General features: G+C 36.1%; 1 pseudogene; it reads left to right on the top strand.

Annotated features, from left to right (window-relative positions):
- Positions 1–1136: 1136 nt before the first annotated feature.
- Positions 1137–9590, top strand: part of LOC150069108 (AT-rich interactive domain-containing protein 5A pseudogene) — a 44690-nt pseudogene continuing 36236 nt past the window's right edge.

The raw sequence follows: 9590 nt of genomic DNA, 5'->3' as shown, positions 1-9590 counted from the left end.
GCTCTTCAAATTACTTAGTAAAATTAATGCTCACCTGGACTTAGATTCATGAACAGAACTGACCTAATATTTATGATACTGACTTCAAAATGGAAAGGGAAATTCATCACAGCAAAGTTGTAATCAGCCGAGGGAAAAATAAAGCCACTTCAGTCCAATTAATTTACATTCTAATTAGATGGGATGTCTCGAAAAACATTCACAGATGATTGTAAAAAGTGAAAAATAAGTAGAACAGAAAAACTGGAGAGGTGTTTTTCAGATGAAATGGAACAAATGTATAGTTATTAAACAAAATGTACCAAAAAATTGAGTTAAAATGCTTCTTTCTCCAACAAAGATCAGAGGTTTATTGTCAAGTCATAAATCACAAAATAAATATATAAAGCCTATAGGAAAATGTATACATATGAATATATAATTCAGGCATATATATATAAATGCATAAGTTTGCTCTAACTGGGCACTCATGGTTAATACCTATAATCCTAACTACTTAGGAGGCTGAGATCTTAGGATCATGGTTTGAAGCCAGACTGGACAAAAGTGAGACTTTTGGGCCAGGAGTTTGGCCTAGGGATAGAGTACATGCCTGGCATGCACGAAGACTCGGGTTTGATTCCTTGGTACCACATACATAGGGGGAAAATAAGCCAGATACGTCTCAAGGGGTAGAGCTCTGTCCTTGAGAAAGTCTAAGAACAGTGTTCATGCCCTGAATCCAAGTCCTAAAACTGGGGGCGGGGGGGAAAGTGAAACTCATTTCCATTAAACTAAAATTTTCTTTTTAAGACAGAAGTGGGGCTGTATTGGTAGAGCACTACTTTTGAGTAAATAAGCTCAAGAAAAATGCCCAGTCCCTGAGTTCAAGCCCAAGATTGGCATGCAAAAAGAAATATTCTACAGTATGATTTTCAGTTGGTTCATACTTTGTTTTTCTATGTATATCTATAAGATTATAACAATTCAAACTAATTACTTCCAAAGTATAAATGCTATTTTCAATTTTTCTTATTACATATATATATATATGTGTGTGTATGTGTAACTATGAATAATTTTGTACTTTTAGTATATATATTTTCCCTGTTCATATCTTTATAATAGAGTTGCTTTGCGTTTACACTCGTAAAAGTATGGATATAAGCAGTATAAAAATAATCCTGAAGCTTATAATTTGTAATAATTTACCTGCACAAGCAATATTCCACATTGGACTCACTGTGACTACAGAAACCACCATCAAAATCCTCAGTGATACTCACAAGAGGGTATGTTGGAAATTAAATTTATAGATGAGGATAATGGGAGTCAGGGGAAGGGGGGAAGAAAATGGAAGAAAACAAAGGAGGGGATAAAAATGTTCGACCTGAAATACTCATTAACTTATTTATGTAACAGTGACTTCTGCAACATCACCCTTACAATAAAATAATATTAAAACAAAAACAGAATCCTCAGCAGACCCTGGTTTGAAATGACTAGAAAGACAATCGTTAGAATTTTATCTTTGACTATTTTGTTACTTCATGATAAAAACAAACAACAAAAAAAGGATCTAGCATTTACTATTGAATCACTGGTAAATTTCTTTTCCTTGTAACCCTTTTCTGCTGAAATAAAACTCAGAAAAAATTCATGGTCTCCCACTGGAAATTTTAAGATGCTCACTTGGAAATTTAACCTATTAATTACAGCCATCAATAGAATGAATATTTTATTTTTCTTGATAAAAATTCCTAGAGACCTCTAAATTCCAGCAACAGCTTGAAGTTTGAGATAAATGATTTATTTTGTAAATAATCTTCATTCATTTTTCGTAATAGATGCATTGCACGCTTATACTTCCATAGATTGCATTTTATGAAATAACTTAAAATGGGAATGCTCCATATATTTTAGATGCAAAATGTAATCTGATCTATTGACACTATTTCTAAAAAATATTTGTAAAGAATTAAGAGCAGTGATTTTTGTTAACGGTCTTATTTTACATATGTATTCAGGTTGTGCTTTTTGATACTTTTACCATTGTCACATGTAGATTTTCTATTTTCTTTAGCTGGTGATACTGGGGTTTGAACACAGTGTCTTGTGCTTTAGGAAGACTCTGTACCACTGATCTTCCAGACAGCTCACACGAAGATATTTCTTGACAAGAGATTCAGTTTCAATTTGTCAGGTGTTTTGATTTTTATGCTAATCCTGGGGCTTGAATTCAGGAATTCAGGTCCTAAGTGCTGTCCCTGAGTGTTGGTGCTCAAGGCTCTCTCATTTTAAGCCATAGCTCCATCTGTGGCCTTTTGTTTTGCTTTGTTTTTGGTAGTTAATTGGACATAAAGAGTCTCACAGGCTTTCTTGCCTGGGCTGCCTTTGAACCTCAAGTCTTAGGTATTCATCTCATGAATAGCTAGGATTATAGGCATCAGCCCTTGGCACCTGACAAGTCAAGGCCTTTTTCATACAAAAATATTTGAAAAATATTTACGATTATAATAATCATCTTCAAAGTAAAGTTTTATAAGGGATTTTTTCAAAATGTATTTTTTGTATATGTATATGAATTTATGAACCTTATATGTTAGTTTTTATATGCAAATAAAATGAATTATGAAATGTATGTGAAATTATAAAAGGAAAATCTAACTTTGCCTTAATTGTATGAGACTAATAAAAATGTATACATAGGCAAAACAAAAGTGCAAACTGACAAACAATAAAAAGTGGAATGGTGGCTGGGAAGTTTGGCCTAGTGATAGAGTGCTTGCCCAGCATGTGTGAAGACCCAGGTTCACTTCCTCGGTACCACATAATAGAAAAAAGGCAGAAGTGGTGCTATGGCTCAAGTGGTAGAGTTCTAGCCTTGAGAGAGCCCAAGGACAGTGCTCAGGCCCTGAGTTCAGGCCCAGGACTGGCAAAAAAAGTGGAATGGGAAACAGTGGAATAGATGAAAAATTCAGATGACAATTGCCATGCAACTATGTCTAACTCTAAACAGCCTAAATGTAGACGAGAAACAAAAGGAAATAACAAGTGGCCATGCCAGCGAACACTTGATAACTTTCTAGTCTTCCATATCAGTGACTTGTCAAGTAAATACAATGGAAGAGAGAAAAAGGCTGCATGACTGCACAAGATATTTAGGCAACAGATACCAGTGCCATTTTATTTCTTGATAAAATAATGATAGGGAAACCATTAAGTAAGTCTTATACATTATTTACTTAAATTCGTCCTGTTATCTGTTGAATTATGTATTACTACTTCTTAATTATAGTAATACATTAATTCACTAACTTAATTTCAAAATTTATTTATTAAAATATAAATATCATTTTCTACATGAGTGAATATTGGAAAAGTGTTAACATAGGAATATGGAGACAAATTTTCAAGAACGATGGAGAAGAAAAGTGTAAATTTATGAACTACTATAGGAAAGGAATAACATTGGGTAAACTGATTAACACAAAAAGAAGCCAGTATTTATAATATACAATGATTCAGATCCCATGTGGGCCTGTGCTTGTATAATTTTATTTCCATGAAAATATAGGCTGAGCCATATAATGAGTGACTGTTTTCCTTAATGTATTATGTTATCTCTCATCTCTTTTGCTGTCCCTTGGTTATCTCATATTGTTAAAATATTTCACTTTGTTATCTGATATATTCTACATATGCTTCATTGGTTATTTGAATTTGGAGAGGGAAGGGGGGAAATCAAAATGAGCGGAGGGAGGAGGGGAGGGAAATGGGGACCATGGCATGAGAAAGGGTATGAATGTTTGTGAAGTAATGCATCTTCTATCTGGTGAATATAATGTAACCCTTCTATTAATTACAATAAAAATATATGGAAAAAAAGAAAATATAGGCTGAGACACAAGTCTTAAAAGGCACTGAGTTTACTTATCTGTATAAGATGGAGAGTGAAACATAATTTCCTTTCAGAATCTCAAAGAAAATGTAGGCAAGGGGGCAGAGGGTTTTGCCTAGAGGTAGAGTGCTTGCCTAGCATGCATGAAGACCAGGATTTGATTCCTCGGTACCACATATACACAGAAAAAGCCAGAAATGGTGCTTGGTTCAAGTGGTAGAGCTCTAGCCTTTGGAAATTGGGGACAAAAACATGAGAAGGGGTATCAATGTGTGTGAAGTGATGCTTTTTCTATTTGGCGAATATAACTGTAACCCCTCTATTAATTACAATAAAAAATATGAAAAAAAAGTCCAAGGATAGGGCTCAGACACTGAGCTCAAGGCCCAGGACTGGCAAAAAAGCAGGCAAAAAATATTAAGGTTCTTTGTTTTCTTGTCATGTACCTTGACCTTTATAATATACCCCCCACTCTCCAAGACTTCAACCAAAATAGAATAGTATACAGTATATCTGAGCATTTTCTTTCTCTTCTATCTCTACCATTGAGTCCTACAGCCTTACCTAGAAAGTAATTTTCTTTCCTTGTATTGTAGTGATCATCTTATTGTCTTTCTTTAAAATTAATTTCAATGTCAGAACACAGCCCGCACTTCAAAACGCCTGTAACATCAACAGAAAAGATATAGTCCATGGTGATGGCAAATGTTTGTCAAGATATAGTAAGTGCATCAACCAACTCTTTAGATATCAGAAATACGTTTTGTGATCAGATTGTAGGCCATATGAGCTCAGATTGTCAGATGGTCAGATGTCAGATTGTATGCTGCAAATCTCATTTGTGATCATAACACAGTACTTTTATATAAGAATAGAACACAGCTGGAAGTGTGGCTCAAGTGGTAGACTACCAACCTAGCACATACAAGGCCTTCAGTTTAAAAGTCTATAGTGTCAACATAATCATCATCATCACCATCATAATGATGACATATACACTAGAGTATCATCATCTATTTTCTTCTGTGTGTGTGTGTGTGTGTGTGTTGTGTGTGTTGTGTGTGTTGTGTGTGTTGTGTGTTGTGTATATACTAGGGCTTAAATTCAGGGCCTGGGCGCTATTTCTGAGCTCTTTTGCTCATGGATAGCACTGTATCACATGAGCTACTAGCAACATTATATGGGTCATTTGAATGTTTAATTCGAGAGATGGACTTTCTAATTACTTACCTGTTCAGGTTGGCTTCAAATCGTAATCCTCAGATTTCATCCTCCTGTGTAGCGGGGATGACAAATGTGAGCCACTGCACCCAGCCATTTCTTTCATGTTAATACTAAAAGAACCTCCCTTAGATTCAGTCTTGGCATTACTCATCTAGATGTGGAATGCTGGCTTCCTGGGTGGAGGGGGGAAAAATGGGCACCAAGATATGAGAAAGGGTATCAATGTATGTGAATTAATGCACCTTCTATCTGGCAAATACAATGTAACCCTTCTATTAATTACAATAAAAATATATGAAAAAAAGATTGAACAAATAACCCAGAGCACTCGAAAAATGGCTTTTGACAGATACGTTTTCATTGAAAAGAAATTTAGTTTATAATAACTTGCTGCAGGGCAAATAGCTTAAGCAAAAGACTGTCCACATATAACATGAGGTATGGATTTTGGATTCATGCCCTTTTGGTATTTTATTCACAGCTAGGACTTATGGACTGATTATGTTTTTCTTTTAAATTATGCTTATTCAGTCTTCACTGTGTAAAATCTTTAGTTGACACATACAGAATTATTGTAGTTGGCATTGTTGCCCTTTGTGATTCATTTTTGACTATATTTTTATTGGTCTATGGTGGCAATAACTACTCTGTGAAAGCCAAGGTATAAAAAATATAAAAAAAAACACTCCTAAATCCAATGCTCTAGCCAAGGTGCTGAAACCATCCTGAAGAATTGCATTGTAGCACTAAGCATTCTCTACTGTTTTCCTGTTCACATGCACATGAAGAATGTACCATAGCAAATCACACATTATTTCGGCATCTATGACATCTTCCCGAAGGTGACAAATATAAACAAAACCAGAGTTGATGATAAAAGTTAAAGTTAGAGTACAGCCTGTTTAAAAGTATTGACTGTCCGAACACTAAGAAAAAAAATGAGAACACGTGCACATCATGAAAAATCATGTAAGTACACTGCAAGAATTCTTGGACTCCAATACATAAAGCACAGCCCCAACTAGCAGTTTATGGTAGACTAGATTATCTTTTTGATAATACCTTCAAACTCTCCCCACATGTCTAGTTGGCAGAAAGAACTGAAATCTGAATTAGAAGACTAAGAAGAAATGTCAAATTCTGATTTGGCTTGACCAGTGTCTATCACCCCAAATGCTTGAGAGATAGATATCAGGAAAAAATAATGGCTGGAGGTCAAAGCAGGCAGAAAGTAAGATCACAACTCAGTAAACGACCATATCAGCACAGACAAACAGGGCCTTTAAGAATTTTTGAGGCCTTGAGAACTCCTCCATAATATATGCAGTATAACATATAAAAGAAACTTTATGCAGCAATCTGTGCTGTTATTCTAGGGGAAAGATGCCAAGGGCAGGAACTCTCCACATAACTCAGGTTGACCTGGAATGCTTGGCCCTCTTGTATGTGCCAGCTCTGCTGGCCTACTCTTCTACCTTTAGTCAGGTGAAAACACAGTGTATGACAAAAGTGGAGAGCATTTCTCACCAGAAAACTGAGTCTGCTAGTGTCTGGCTCTTATGCTCTCTCATCTGCATAATGATGATAAAACAAATTATGTATTTTTACAATTGTTATTGCCTCTGTGTAACAGATCCAAAGTAACCACTTTAAAGGAAATAACTGATTGGTGTCTCTGAGGTGTGGGGCTGGGATTGGGTATCTGTTGATGACAATTGGTAGGAAACAATAGTGAGTGGATAGGTGAATAGGTGGATAGTCTCTCTACCACTGAAACATCTCTATCTGTAGGACTACTGTGATGTTTGTTCGTTTGTTTTTGTTGGTCATAGGGCTTGGATTCTGGGCCTGGGCGCTGTCCCTGGGCTCTTCAGCTCAAGGCTACCACCCTATCTCTGAGCCACAGTGCCACTTCAGGTTTTCTAGTCGTTAATTGAGATAAGCATTTCACGGTCTTTAGTGCCCGGGCTGGCTTTGAACCACAGTCCTCATATTTCAGCCTCCTGAGTAGGATTACAAGTATGAGCCACACCCAGCTTGTTGCATGCATTTTTAGGATGGATTTCCTTTGACAAATGATACAATATTATCATCTCATCTCACAGATGTTATCTATGCTGGTTCTGGAACTTGAACTCAAGACCTTAGCACACTGTCCTTAGTTTTTTTGCTCAAGGCTAGTATTTCTATCACTTGAGCCACAGACTCATTTTTTTTTTAATTGGTCAATTGTCCATGATTCTCAGCTCTGTTTCCTGAGTATCTAGGATTACCAGTATGATCTAATAACTGACACCTGCCAACCCTCCTAGTAGAGAGAAAATGCTCACTTCTATGGTTCACAGCATGATAGGACTTCCATTATTGGTACATTAAGATTGCTGGTCAATAGCATTTTGGGACCCTGTCTGGAACAGAATCAAAACTGCTGCATTTTCTGGCCTCAATTAGTGTCTTCACTCCAGCCAGCCACTTCTCTAAGAATTTCTTTACCTTCTGTCATTTCTATTTCACTTCATACAGGCCACAAATTTCCATAATGTTCAATAGCTATTTAAACAGCATTTTAGTGCCAATATTAAAAAAATTCTTTTTCTAAAATATAACCTTGAATTTTTGAGCACTATCAATCTTTTCTATCCAAGATTTTGAGGACCTGTTTCATGATGTGTACCCAAAATATCCATTTGCATTATTTCTTTTTCTGGTACTAAAAAGTTAGAGTCAAGTTCTCGTACACATATGTTAAGGAAGTATTCTGACGCCAAGTGTTCTAATGCCCTCAGCTCCTTTTGCAACTTTTTAAGAGAAAAAGCAAAACATTTAAGGATCATAATGAATCATTATAAATGACAATTATCTGTTTAGACAATGTTCACCTATGAGCATTCTAAGTCAGCTTTACATTTTACATTTGCATATATCTTCATACTACAAAACGTGGAAACACACCAATTTCTCATGCAAACAATTTTAAATGTGCCCAAGTCTATTCATTCAAATTCAAATTCTTTATAAACCTGCATGAGACATCAAATTCTGGACAAAGCATCATCTTTATGCTGAGGGAAGAAGTAGTAGCAGCTTTAGGATAAGTCAAGGAGTGACTGAGCAGGAAGTTCCAGTCCCTGGATGTTTAAGTGACCTCAGTCACACATGAATGGGAAGAGCTAATCCTGCTTGCAGAGTTGGTTAATAGACAGTCCCTTGAAAGGTCAGAGAAATCTGGTCATGGGTAGTCTTGTCTGTCACTGGCCCATTGACTTCCATTTCAGTTCAATAACATTACACATTATAACAAGTCTGGGTTAAGATGAAATAGTCATACCCATTACCTGACTTATGTAACTATAACTCCACTGCACATCTCCATTATAATAACAATAAAAACAAATAAAAATGATGATATAGTCATGTCAAAAATAAAGCAAATGCTGGTAGAAGAACAGAAATTGCCCAATCAAGACAAGAACTTTCCAGGAGCTCCATACGAAGTCAGAATACAAAATATCAGGCTCATAGGAGGAAATAATGTTTATTGTAGTCATAATAAATATCGCTACATATTTCAGCATAAGTTGTAACTGTTAAAAAGAAAAAAAAAGAAAATAAAAAATCTACCAAACTTTATCATTCATGCTTGTAGTTCTAGTGACCCAGAAGGCTGCAATGGGGAGGACTGAACTCCAAAGCCAGCTTGGATAGACAAATCCATAAAATTCCATCTTCAAAATAATCAATAAAGTAGCAACGTGGAAGGTTTGGCTCAAGAGCACTGACAAGTAAGTGAGCTGAGCAAGGATGAGAGCCTGTGTTCAAACTCCTGTGCCAGAAAAAGAAGGAAAAAAAATCAGTTGTATATGAGTATTATCAAAGAAACATCGAAACCTCCTCCTAAGTGGCAATCTGTTCTAACAAACTTTTTGAAAATTTCTTGTTTTTGTTATTACACTTCTGAGGAGTTAGGCTAATGCTGATAATATTGTAATGCTTATTTCCGTGAAAACTAAGTAACTATTCACACATGTCTTTGTCTTTCACCACTTATCATTGTCTCTATCATACAATGCAGGTGAGACTCCTCTAAGGCTTCTCTCATCTCCATGTTGAAAGAAAAGATATGAAGCTGCTTTTTCATAATTCTCCCTCTGAGATGTATATTTTGTTTGGAAGAATCAATCCTTATATAAATTTTATGAGGACGCTTAAAATTGTAGGAAAATACATTTAACTGAATGAAACAAAAATGGATTTTCAGGCCAGGCACAGAGGCTCATTCCTATAATCCTAACATCTCAGGAGGCTGAGATCTGAGGATTGCGGTTCAAAGCCAGCCTGGGCTTTGGAGACCCTTATCTCCAATTAATCACTAGAAAAGGGAAAGTTGGGCTGTGGCTCAAGGGGTAGTGTGGTAGCCTTGAGCTGAAGAGCTCAGGGAAAGTTGCCTAGGCCCAGAGTTCAAGCCCTATGACTCACAAAAAAAAGT

This window comes from Megascapheus bottae, chromosome 1, assembly GCF_031878675.1.
Source record: "Megascapheus bottae isolate mThoBot1 chromosome 1, mThoBot2.hap1, whole genome shotgun sequence".
NCBI lineage: Eukaryota > Metazoa > Chordata > Mammalia > Rodentia > Geomyidae > Megascapheus > Megascapheus bottae.
The sequence above is the reverse complement of the archived record's forward strand: the minus strand, read 5'-3'. Positions and strand labels throughout refer to the sequence as shown.